This window comes from Narcine bancroftii, chromosome 11 (genome assembly GCF_036971445.1).
Source record: "Narcine bancroftii isolate sNarBan1 chromosome 11, sNarBan1.hap1, whole genome shotgun sequence".
Classification (NCBI taxonomy): domain Eukaryota; kingdom Metazoa; phylum Chordata; class Chondrichthyes; order Torpediniformes; family Narcinidae; genus Narcine; species Narcine bancroftii.
This window is the reverse complement of record NC_091479.1, coordinates 89,577,318-89,591,029: the sequence shown is the minus strand read 5'-3', so window position 1 is coordinate 89,591,029 and position 13,712 is coordinate 89,577,318.

Sequence of the window (13,712 nt, the reverse complement as noted above, 5' to 3'; positions counted from 1 at the left end):
CTAATCTTCAGAATTGATATTTATATTAATGATTTCAGTGAATAGCTTACCATGTTTGGAACATTGCCTGAAGGTAAAGGAAGTGTTTAATAGGTAAGTTTGTCTGATACCAGGCGTAAGTGAAATTTGGACGATGGTAGCAGAGTGATCGTGAGACAAGATTCAAATGCCACCATGTTTGGAATTGGTATCACTGATAGTGACAAAGTGAAGGAAATCTGCTCTTTCCTGGTATGGCCTATATGTGGTTGACTGGTGTTAATTGCTCTTTTGAAATGGCCTAACAAGTTTCTTATTTCATGGAGAAGAGTAGGTGGGCAACAACTGCTGGATTGTGCAGGGACATGCATTATCTGTGAATTAATTAAAAAAAACGAGCAACAATCTTGGCAGGGGAGATGCTAAGAGGCTATTTCCCCCTGACTAGTTATGGTGTCTGGATGAGGTATTGTATATACAAGGGTGAGTTAAGATGCTTCTTCACTTGAAAATACATTATGCCGAGAACATATGACTATTTAATCCTTCTGTTCATTCAAAATAAATTAATTGAATTTTGCATGGAAAGATGGACTTGAAGTCAAAGTTTAGCCATAATCTTATTGAATGGAAGACCAAGCTCCAAGATCAATTTGCTTTCCTTTATTTCTTATCGTTCATTCAATATAGTGTCATAACATTTTGATTTGTGATGAAAGGTTTTCATTTGCCAACATGTGATGTTTGACAAAATAAGAGTTCCATATTTCAGTTTCAGTTGATGTGCAATGACATAGCAAAATAATGAAACTCTGCTATTTTTCTCCTCTATCTACAAGCAAGCAACACATTTATAAATTGTATAAATCCATGTGCATGGTGTTTTCAAAATAGTGATGGGATATTGATGAATTCAGGATTGTAGAGTACTTTTACACAGATATGTAACTTGCTAAAATATCTAAAACAAATGAAAAACTTCAAGATTATTATGACATTGACAAAGCTAATTCCCAAATAAATGGAAATACTTCAATAGATTTATAACCCTCTAATAAATGTTAACCTTGTTTCTAACTAAGTTATACACTGGGAGTCCATATTGAGATGTTGCATTTGAGAAGGTTATAGTCAGATTTTCACTGGAGGACAAGTACTGATGTATATTGAACAAAGTATTGTCCAAATTTGTTAAAAATATTGAAGGATTTACTTGGCCAACTAAATGTTCCTATTTGAGCTGTGTGGTAGATTGTGCAAATAAGCCTTGAATCCATTTTCTTAAACCCCATGTCTCTTGATTTTTGTTAGTGTAAAAAAAAAATTCCCTTCAATCTTGGCTTTGAATGCAGTTAATGAATCTTCTTCTTCTTTGGCTTGGCTTCGCGGTCGAAGATTTATGGAGGGGTAATGTCCACTTCAGCTGCAGGCTCGTTTGTGGCTGACAAGTCCGATGCAGGACAGGCAGACACGGTTGCAGCGGTTGCAAGGGAAAATTGGTTGGTTGGGGTTGGGTATTGGGTTAATGAATGATGGTCCACAAATTATCATAAGTTTATCCTCTGATAACTCCATTCCCAAGTTATAGGCTTGTCACCTAGAACAGCCATTCTCAGTAGGGGGGCCATGGCATATTTTATTAAATCATAGAATTTTTTAATGTGTGGTCTATAGAAGAGAATTATGGAAGCAACCAACTGAACTTGACTGAGGTGTGTCGGTGCTCTGTGTGATGGTGCCTGACGTTCTGCCAACCCTGACAGACTGGTCGTTCTTGTTAGGAAGTCAACAAAAACACCTAACAAATTTTGTGACATGTTCATGACAATCAATTCTGATAATATTGAATATTGCTGATTTGTAAACTCTTCAATAATTGGGAGATTAGTGTAATCTTCAGCATACAATGCCCCAAAATAGTAAAGATTAATCTGGTGTCTGCGTTTGTAAAGCAAGATGAATATTTGTACATTTTGATGGTTATTCGCTCAACACTTGCTCATCGCCCCTGAATTTTAGTCAATTTAGCTGACTTTAGCTACTATTTCCAATTAAGATAAACTTGTTTGCAAGATGGTCTACTAAAATAAATCTTGGTGTAGGTTTAATACTTAATTTGACCAAAATCTAGTTCACCGTGAAGACTAAGCAGATTATTTGCTCCAATTAAGTTGTGTATGATACTGATTTTCCACTGTTGAGGTTCAAGAATATCTTAAAAGAGAATAATAATTATTAATAAGCTGCTTGTGATAAAGTGCTGTACTAAAATCAAAGTAGGGTATTATCACTATGTCCATAACTAGGGAAAGGTCCTAGAAATCTGGAGAAAAATGTATTGATTTAAAGCAATTAAATGGTCATCAAAAAAAAACTAATGATTGATGTTTGAAAATAAAATGAGGTAGATAAGTTTCTTTTAATGCACTTAATTGTATTAACAAAGATCTGTCTTTTTGCTCATTTAAACGATTTCAACTGCAAATGGAAAAAAACCATAAACAGTATTTTGCTGGAAGACATCTATATGCATCATTTCAAAAAGTGATAGTGGATGGATTTCAGATCATTGTTAACAATCACCTGAAATATTTAAAATCTAGATATCAATCATAACTTTTCTTGAAATGGGGAACACAAGTTTGACTCTACTGTTTTTGAAGAATAAAAGGAATTGATTTTTCCCTGTATTTTAAGATCAAGCTACAATAAAAGACATTAGACTTTGTGATAATTGGGAATGGGATGAGATTTAATTTCAAATTGAAGCACAGTAACATGTTGATGAAAGGCAGTTTTCTCCAAAAATTAAATAAATATTCCAGTCTACCCCAAGATTTGAAAACTCTCAATTGTTTACAAGCTCTATTTAAGCAAAGAAAAATCTAATATATTCATGATATGGATTTACAAAATATTTTCCCAGTTATGTAATTATTTTTTCACTATTTGTATCATCTAAGAAAATTTTATTAATTTACCTCAGGACGTTAAAGTCTAAGCACATAAAAGTAATTATTTAGTTTTCTCTCACCTACACAATTAGGTACTAAAATAGAAGATGCTGGAAGCTTAGCAGGTCACATAGAGGGGAATTGTTTCTACTGCATGCAGTGCTCAGACTAAATTGGATGGAATGCAAATGAAATTCTAATTTGCTTGGAAGAATTATTGGGAGGGGAAGGTGTGAGAGAGCAGTTATTGCATCATCTGCAGATGTACAGGGAAGGGCAGATGAAAGTTTGGACTTTGTGTCACAGGATGGCTCGCAACCATAAACCTTATCATTAGTATTTCTACTCATTTCGACTCCTCCCAGGCAGGGCAAAATCATTCCCCTTGTCCTCACTTTCCATTTTCTTCATTCTACCACCTTCAACAGGATTCTACCACCAGAGTATCTTCCCTTTCCATAAGCAGGTGGTACTTGTAGCAGGGCAATAAAAATTAAGTTCAAGAGAGTGGCAGGCCTGTGAAGTAGTCACCAATCTGCCTTCAGTCTCCTTGATATGCATGTACTCTTTGTGACTAATTGTATGTTAAAATAGTTTAAATAATGGTAATTATTTAACTTGTTTGAAGAGTTTAAGGTCATCTGAAGGGAGGAGGTGATAGAGCAGCTTTGATGGGAAGAGGGATTCTGGCAATGACTGAATCACTAATTTATTGTAACTTGATTCTAATAAAGTCACTAGCCACACCTTTCTTGCACATCCTCTTTCATAAATGGTAAAATTACTACTCCGTTGTGTCATTCATTCATCATCAACAGTGGTTCTCAATCTTTTTCTTTCCATTCACATACCACTTTAAGTAATCCCTATCCCAGAGGTGCTCTGTGATTAGTAAGGGATTTCTTAGTGGAATGTGGGTGGAAAAAAAAGTTGAAAACCACTGTTTTAATTGACTCGTTATGTGCACAGTTTCATAACTCCAAAGGAAATGGGTGAAAATTACAATTTTTCTCAAGCAAAATATTACAGTAACATTTGGGTTTAGAGCAGTGATTCTCAACCTTCCCACTCTCATACCACAATAAGCAATCCCTTACTAATCACAGAGCACTGATGGCAGAGGGATTACTTAGAGGTATGTGAATGGAAGGAAAAAGTTTGAGAACCACTGATCTATAACTTCTGCCACCTACATCTGCAACTATTTTGTCTCAAATTTATAATATTTTAACAATCCTTTGTGCTTCCTTTTTTTAAAAAAAAGCAAACTATTGACCACATAATGCCAATTAAATACAGTCATGTTATCCTCTCACAAATGGAGATCTCTTCCATTGCTGTATTCATGCCTTTCACAATCTTATGACACAAGGGACTGCAGATGTTGGGATCTAGAGAAAAGTACAAACTACTGAAAGACCTCAGTGGGTCACAACTGGCATCTGCGGCTCTCTGGCAGTCATTTCCCCTCCCCCCCCCCCCCCCCCCCCCCCCCCACCTGGTTTCACCAATGAGTTTTGTCCATCCATCTCTTGCTTCTAAATCTTGACTATCTTCGAACATTGCAGCACAGTGCAGGCCCTTCAGTCCGCAATGTTGTGCTGACCTTTATAAACCTACTCTACAACAAGCTTTTTTTCTACCTCACACCCATAACCCTCTACTTCAGAGTCTTTTGAATGTCCCTATTGACCCAGCATCCACCACTACCCCAGTAATTCATTCTAGGCACTCACCACTCTGAGCAAGAAGAAAATTACCTATTAGAATACAAATTTATTGCCATGAACAAGTGTTTTGCTGCAGCATCTTAGTGCAAACATATAAACCATCTTACAACAATAAATGTAAAAATAATAATAATAATGGTTCATTGATTATTCAGGAATCTGATGGCAGCGGGGAAGAAACTGTCATTGAGTGCTCGTCTAGGCTCATGATGGTAGCAGAGTGGAGAGGGCATGGCCTGGGTGATGGGGGTCTTTGAGGGTCGAGGCTGATTTATAAAGCAGCGCCTCATGCAGATGTCCTCAATGGAGTGAAGTCTAGTCCCTGTGATGTGGCAGGCCAAGTTAACAACCCTCTGGAGTTTATTCCTGTCCTGAGAGTTGGTGCCTCCATACCAACCAGAATGTACTCCATGGTACACTTGTAGAAGTTTACTAGAGTTTTCGGTGACATATCGAATCTCTTCAGACACCTCACAACATATAGCCGCTGGCGAGCCTCCTTTGTGGAGGGTCCAGGGCAGATCCTCGGAGATGTTGACACTAGGAATTTGAAGTTCTTGACCTTCTCCACTACTGAGCCCTCAATGAGGACTGGATTATGTTCCCCTGACTTCCTCCTGAAGTTCACAATCATCTCCTTCGTTTTTCTAATGTTGAGTGCAAGGTTGTTGGTGTGGCACCATTCAACAAGTTGATCTATCTCCCTCCTGTACGCTTCCTCATTGTCATTTCTTATTCTGCTGACAACTGTGGTGTTATCAGCAAATTTGTAAATAGCATTGGAAATGTTTCTGACCACACAGTCAAGGGTGTGTAATGAGTATTTTTGGGGTGCGCCTAGTGTTGATAATCAGTGAGGAGGAGACGTGGTTTCCTATTCGTAATAGCTATGGTCTTCTGATGAGAAAGCCAAGGATCCAGTTGTAGAATGGGGTACAGAGGCGCAGAGTTTGTAAGCACTGGGGGAATAATGGTATCAAAGGTTGAGCTGTAGCTGAAGAGCAGCTGTATGTATGAATCGCTGTTTTTGAGGTGATCCAGAGCTGAGTGGAAAACCAGCGATATTACATCTGCTGTGGAGCAATTGTGACGATAGGTGAATTACAGTGGGCCCGGATCTTTGCTTAGTTATGTGTTAATTCTGGCCATGACCAGCCTCTCAAAGCATTTAATCACAGTAGAAGTTAATGCTACTGGGCGATAGTTGTCGAGGCAGCTCACACTGCTATCCTTGAGCACCGGGATGATTGATGCCCTTTCGAAGCAGGTGAAATTTCTGACTGCAGCAATGAGAGGTTGAAAAGATTCATGAACACTTTGGTTAGTTAGTTGGCACAGATTTTTCAGTATCTTCCTGGGTACGCCATCAGAGCCTGATGCCTTGTGAGGGTTCACATTCTTGAATGATGTTCTGACATCATTCTCAGAGACAGATATCACAGGGTTCTCAGCAGGCTTTCTGGGTAGGTACTGTTTGGCATTCTGACGTCTCCCCTAAATTTTTCCTCCACTCACTTTAAACAGATGTCCTCTGGTGTTTGCTATTGTCACCCCACCTCTCAGCCACTATAGAGGGGAGCCTCTATACTCTATCCTCATTGCCCAATTCAAAATATTGACCATTGATTTACTTCTAGATACTGCTTGACCTGCTGAGTTATTCTAGAATTAAGCTTTGCCTTATGAATGTGCACGTGCCATAAATGTAAGGCTCATGTTTTATGATGTAGGAAAACCATGATGGTTAGCATTCCTTGGGTGAATGTATATTGATTATCCAAAGGTTGGTATTGGCTTTCATCTTAATTAAGCCCCTTTCACACTTGCAAGTGATCCCAGGAATCAAATGTCAATCAGCCTTTAAAGTGGCAAGTGTAAAAGCAAAAATCAGCTCACGCTGGCGTCAGATGATGTCATTTCACGCTGGGTATTGACGGTGTTGCAATCAGGCAAGTGGGAAAGGGATAATTGCATTGTGGGATTGAAATGACCCAAGTTTTTGCGAGACTGCGGGAAGAAAAGATTAAAATGAAGGTATAAACTTTGCCATGGGAAAGTTGGAGTGGGAGAGGGAGAGAGAGGAAATAAATAGTAATGGCAGGCAATTTTTAAACAGCGTGGGAAAATTGGTAGTGCTATAGCACACGATTTATAAAGACAGTGGGGGGGAAAAAAAAGCAATGGTGGACCTGACTTCCCAGAATGCTGTGCGGCAGAGAAACATCTCTCCGGATGGTCCATGTATGCAGCCGGGCATACAGCCCTTTCTGTGCTGCATGGCATTCTGTGAGGGCAGGTCCGCCATAGTTTTTTCCCACGGTATTTATAAATTGTATGTAATAGCGCTACCAACTTTCCCACCCTGTTTAAAAATAGACCACTCTTACTATATATTGCTCACAGTTTCCCACGGTCCCTTGTAAAGGTTGTCGGCACAACAACAGGAGCTGAAAGGCTCATATTGTGCTGTACATAAAGCTTAATTATGTTATAATTATGGGTGATTAATTTTGTTCAACTATAAGATCACAATTAAGTAAACCCTCGTTAGAATGACATAGTTGGGGTCTAAGATTTCATACCGTGTTACAGCCAAGTCGTGGAACAGATGCATATATGTCAGTGCCCACGGATAATCAAACCCAAATAACTCCCCTCCCGGCACGGGACTATGGGGCTGGGGTGGCTGGCGCGGGAAGGGGGGCTGTCGGCAGTGGGGAGGGTACCAAAGTTTGGGGTCCACAGACACCTGCGCTGAAAGCGATTTCGCGGATTAATTATTCACATTCTAACAAGGCTTCACTGTACATTGATCAGGATTTAGGGCAGGTCCACCATCACTCAATGCATCATGGTGTCACCAGTAGAAGGTAGAATAGTCCTAACCCCAGGGATGGCTCCTTGCAAGTGTGAAAGCATTCACTGTCTCGGTTAGAAGTGGTCAAATGTGAAAAGCCAAACCCCCATTCCTATCCCAGGACACTGAACAGCCAATTTAGTGGGATGCAAGTGTGAAAGGGGCTTTAAAGTCAAGTGAATAGTCACTAGATCATTGGGTTCAGTTACTAGAAACTGAAGGTCTTTCACAGATGATGAAGTTAATTTTGTATCCCTTTCACACAGTGCCAGAAGAGGAATATGTCAATATGTTAGCCAGAGATTGGTGTGCCTGAAACCAAAACTTGATGGTTCTCCAGGTGCTGTCAGTTTGGACTGGGCCTTTTTTTACTACCAGTGCTTTGATCCCATAGACCTATGTGGGCAGATACGAACAGCCCTCACCTAATTACAGGTTCATATTTCAAAAGCCACATAATGTAATCTGCATTGATGGCCAGTGTGCCATTGAGAAAATATCACTTCCTTAGGGGATCATTAAACCGATGTCCTCCAAGCATTGCAGGCTGGTTAAATATTAGATATAATTCCTATTTCTCCTGGGTCCAAAAGCAGCCAAACTGATTTGATTTGCACACTGGTGTAAAATGCCGGCATATTTTTTTCCCAGACAATTATCTCAAATCTCTAATATAATATGAACTTCTGAGAATATTCAATGGTATAATGAAGCTCATATAAATGCATGTAATTATTATATGGTTGTTTTAATTAGCCTCCATAACATCACTATTTTAACAAGCTTGGTCTTTTGTTCAAAATGCTATACCAGTGATTGACATTGCACAAAATTTGAGTGAGATTTGATCTGTGCTCTAATATTAGACAAAGTTCTGGGTTCACTGTCAATCATTTTATCTTTAAAGTTACCATGAAGTCGACCTGCTTCTGATGTCTATTAAGCCTAGTCAAAATAGCTCAGTTTTAACAAATATATTGAGTAATCTTTTTACCCTGGACTAATGCCAATGTTGTTGAAAAGTTGCCTTTTAAGACAGCACTTGGATTGTACAAATACTCGCCCACATCTGATGTCTTGGTTTCTGTTTGTGTTTTTTTTTAAGAACTTAGTGTGGCAGCTCACCATGAGGCAGGCGAACCAGCCCTGCTTGTAAGCCACGTGGCGGGGCAGCCAGCCAAAATGGCGCCGTCGGGGGGGGGGGGGGGTGTTCCTCTTCCTTCCAGCACGGGGCTCAGAAACCCACGCTGGGGGACCGCGTGACACCCAGGTGATGTCAGCGCCCTCCAGTGCAGTTCTCAGCCAGGTCCGGGCTGGGAGTATAAGTGCAGCCCAGTCTGCTCACTGAGCTCAACCAGTCTGGTTGTGTAGCTGCCGCCGCATTAGCATACAATGGTTATTAACAATGTATGCCCAATGTGTTGGACCTGCTGAGTGCTTCCAGCATAATCTATTCTGCATAGCCAGTAACAGAAATGTTTTGCTCCAGTTGTTGACAATGAAGTTCTGGAACTAACCTTTCCTCATTTTCATTTTTTAAACTGTCTTTTGAGCTTGGATCATTTAAGATTAATTGCCCAATTCCCCGAAAACTATAGTACTGTTAGTAAAGTTTGATTTTTTTAAAAAAAAATCTTGGTTACAGAGAGTATGTTGATTTCAGTGATCAGTAAAAGTTGGGGGACACCGAGAACCCTGCACTTGGGTGTGAGGAAATGGCGTGAAATCGGAAGTTGCACCGTGCCAGTGACCTGTGTTTAGTCCTGTCCTTGGCAGCTGCCTGTGTAGAGTTTACAAAATCTCCTTTTTTTTTCCTGGGCACTTTGAATCCCTCATATCCCAAAGGCAAGGTAGTGGAATAGCTTGCTTAGTGAAGGTAGGTTCAGACAAACCTTGGTGGGGAGGGTGTTGGGGAAGTTGATGGCAACATTGGAGAGAATAAAGTGTAGGGAGGTGAAGTAAGGAATCTGACACTGAGGTTTGAATGACTTCCAAACAAAACAAAAAGGCATAAATATTGTTGCAGGTCCTGTCAAAAATGGAACTGGGAAAAATGAAGTAGTCTCGAAGATGTCATCATTTGAACAGTGATGACAGCGAGATAAACTAGTGGAATGAATCTGAGCATGTGGGGAACAGTAGCCAAGATTGTCATTGTGGTCTGTGGGAGAGGGCAGAGAGGCACCATGGGAAAATGAAAGCTAACTGAAAATTGGCACCAAAGTTCTGGACAAGAGCAGAAAGCAGCACTGTACAGTCATTGTTGCACTAGAAAAAAAGTTGTGTGTGCATGGTGTCAGCACCTACTGCTCCATGGATCCTCCAGTGTGATGGGTTTGGTGCCCTTGCAAGCTCCCATTAGATCTGTCTATAGTTTGGAGGAAAATTTGTTCACTGTTTGGCCTTGACAAGGAAAGGGGATGGTGGTGGGGGCAGGTTGGATTTCTGTTCAAGGAAGAAGTGAAGGCCTATAGGCCATGCTAATGTAGATTAAATGAGAGGTCCTGTCATCTCTGTCCTTCCCAACATTACTTGGCTTTTTAAAACTCTTCCATTCCTGATGTAGGAGGAACCCTTTGTCTTCTCTCGGTCCTGAGTATTTCCAGCTTTTCCATTTGTTATGTTCAATTGAATTGTATCAACCATCGGCAAACCTATATAGGGAGTTGGAACAGCACTTGGCCTCAGTCTTGAATGTGTAGAGGTGTAAGCACTAATTTTGAGGATTATTGTGGAGGAGGTCTTGTTACTAATCCTCACTGATTGCTGTCTCAAAGCCAGAAGGTAGAGGACCCAGTTGCAGGAGGGTGTTTATTTAAAGGAACTGTTAAAATAATTGTAGAATTCTACCCAAACTATCTGAGAACATTTCTCACTTGTTGGAGGGTGTTGTTTAATCATTATTACTGCTTTTTAAAAAAATGTGTGTTCATGAGGAGAGACACAGAATTGTATTGTAGGCTGATACAGCCATAGCAGTATCCTGGTATCAGATCATATGGGATGTATGGTGTGCTCTGTTTAACGCTTCTAGTTCATTTTAAATTAAACAAAAGATCATTTTTAAAGCTTTTCTAATTGTTTAGTGGCTAATGTGATATAGAGCCCTCCAGAAAATCAAGGTTTCATCTGTACTGAGTTTGGATTTCAGAGGTTGAAGTTAGTACTGTGAGCTAGTTTATATCAAACAGGATGACAACTTTGGATGTTGATGTGCAATGGCATTTACTGGAAAGTCCAAGCTAAATAGCCTGCTGCCATTAAACTGGGTTCATAAATAAAGAATGTCAGTTACCATAAGGTACTATTGAAGAAGGAGATTGAATTAGATAAGCATGTCTCATTGCTGAGTAAAATATGCAAGCTTTGTTGCTTCACAGAAATCAATGTAATGTATTTCCTCATAAGCTTGTAGTTCCAGAGAGCCTAGTTGGACCATTATTCTACATTAGTGTCAGCACATAATTAGACAATGGATATAAAAAAAATCAAAGCTGAAATCTAGCCTTGCAGTTCATTAGTTAGTTATTATTTTTGCAATTGACTGTCTTCCAAATTTCCTGATTGTATTTCTGCTTCAATCTCTTTGAGAGTAGTACAGTATTTGCCAATGTTTTGTTGCTCTGTATCAGGGGTTCTTTACCTTTTTCGCTCAAGGGACTACCTGGCTTCCAGCCCAACATTGCCATGGCCCACTAGTGGCAATAACTGAGCAATATTTTCAAGTCCAGGCAGCTCTGTAAGAAACACATCTTTATCTAATTTAAAGTATTTTATTTAACATTTTTAAAGAACATAAAACACTGCAAGCACTGAACATAAAAACTCCCAATAAAATCAAAGCTCAAGCCACTTTAATGAGACCCCTGTTTCTGGAGATTCTTCACCAGTTTCTGCATCCTTGGTTCTGTTATAGATAAATGCACACCTGTGATCTGTCTCCATTTCAATGAGGTTTTGTACCATTGTCTTCAACTGCAACAATGTCGAAAAACCTGATTTACAAAGATAAGTGGTCATGAAGGGCAGGATCTTTTGAAGACACTCCTTTGCAATGTTGGGATAACTACTCATCATTCTTGGTCAAAATTCTGAGATAGACAAAGTCTCAAACACATCTTTGTATTCAGAATCATTTTGAAGTCGATGAGTTCATCAGGGACTTTGTTGACTTCAACAAGAAAGGGGTTCCTCAGCAGTGTCGGTTCTTCTTGGCTGATTTCTGGGAAGTAGTGCAGGAATTCTTGGAGCCCACTGAGAGGTGAGACAGCTTCTTTTGCGACATCATCATCCATTCCATTAACAGCTACTGCTGAAAGAGATTCCAACGTGGCAAAGTTCCCTCCCTCGGCCTTGTGTTTCCCCAATTTTCAAGATTTTGTATAAATGCATTGCAAACATCAACAACCTGGATGATAGTTAAGTCATTGCCTTGCAGCCTCAGATTCAGTTTGTTCAATTGATCAAAAATATCCACAAGATGGGCTTTTAATTGATGAACTCAGTGACAGAATGCTCATCACCCCACCTGAAGTCACCTGGGAGGACCGAGACATGACCTCAGACCCACCCTGACCTCAGTGGGTTGGGAAGTTTCTGTGGCCATGGCTCATTGGTTGGAAACCACTGCTCTATATCATTGATTTGAATAAGAACTTCATGCAATTGTTTGAGGGGAAAAAAACCCAAAATTATTGGCAGTTTAATAAACAAATGAATTTAATTTTCTTCATTACCTGCTTTATGAATTAATGCAGTGCTGGTGAGCACACAGAAAGATACAGCTCCCGATTAATATTTTATAATTTCAGAGAAGAAAATATAATCGCGGACCAAGTTATGAGTATTTTTAGTTAATGTTTTGCGATGCATACAGGGCTTGGATTTAAGAATTCAGTGATTGCACATTATGACACCAAGTCTCACTAACAATTTGTATGTTACTTCTGACAGTAATGTATTTTATACTGATTTATTTTGTCTATTGTCTATCCCTAATTGCCTTTGAGGAGGCAGGGGTAAGCTGCCTGAGCTGTACGAACTTTTTGCTGAAGTTACTTCCACAGTGCTTTTGGATGGGGAGTTCCTGGATTTAGACTTGACATTGGTGAAGGAAAGACTATACACTTTGAGGTCAGGATTGGTGTGGCCTAGAGGGGACCCTGTACGTGGTGGTGCTCCCATTGACATACGCACTAAAGATGGAAGAAACTGCAGAACAAATGCAAGATACTGGAAAAATTCTGTGTCAAGTAGCCTCCATTGGAGGCAAATGGTGTACGGAAACATTTGGGTTAAGTGCCTACCTGAATGGAGGAGATGCTGGACAAGTTGAACCAAGTGGGAGAGTGGAGATAGTAAAGGGAGAAGGAATTTGGGTAGACAGGTGAGGTGTGAGTGGGGGGAAGAACATTGGGAGTATGGGTTGTCTGAAATTGGGAAGTTCAATTTTGTAATCTAATAGAGCAGAATAAAATGTTTTTTTCTTCCAAATTAATTTGGCCTCTCTGTAGCAATGGAGAAGGTCAAGGACAAATAGGTTAATGTTGGAATGGGAAGGAGAGTTAAAATGTGTGATGTTAAAATGATGTTCATCGTGGACAGACTGCAGGTGATCCACAAAAAGGACATCAGTCTACACATGGTTTCTTCAGGATAGGGGAGGCCACATTGTGAGCACTGAATGGAGTAGACCAGGATGGAAGCAGGAAGGACCGTTAAGGTCCCTGGGTAGAGGTGAGGGAGGAGGTGAAGGGGCCAGTATTACATCTACCAGGAGGCATGAGTGAGTGTTGAGCAGACCAGGGAGATGTGAAGTGTGCGGTCCTGGCAGAAAACAGCAATAGGGCTGAGAGAGAGAAGGGGTAATGTGATCATGGAATCATGTTGGAGCTGCCAGAAATGGGGAAGGATGATGTGTTGGATGCAGAGGATGGTAGGTGGAAAGGTGAGGACTCGCTGTTTTATTTAGGGACTGGGGAAAATAGGGGAGAGCTCGTGTGTGGGAAAAGGAGGAAATGCACACGAGGGATTCATCAACTATGGCAGAGGGGAAGCCATGTTTCTGGGGAAAGGAAGACTTCAGAAGTCCTAGACCATCTTGACAACAGATGTGACTGAAACAGAAATTAAGAAAAAGGAATGACATCATTACAGGAGGTATGGTGGGAGGAGATCCGGTTGAGGTAGCCG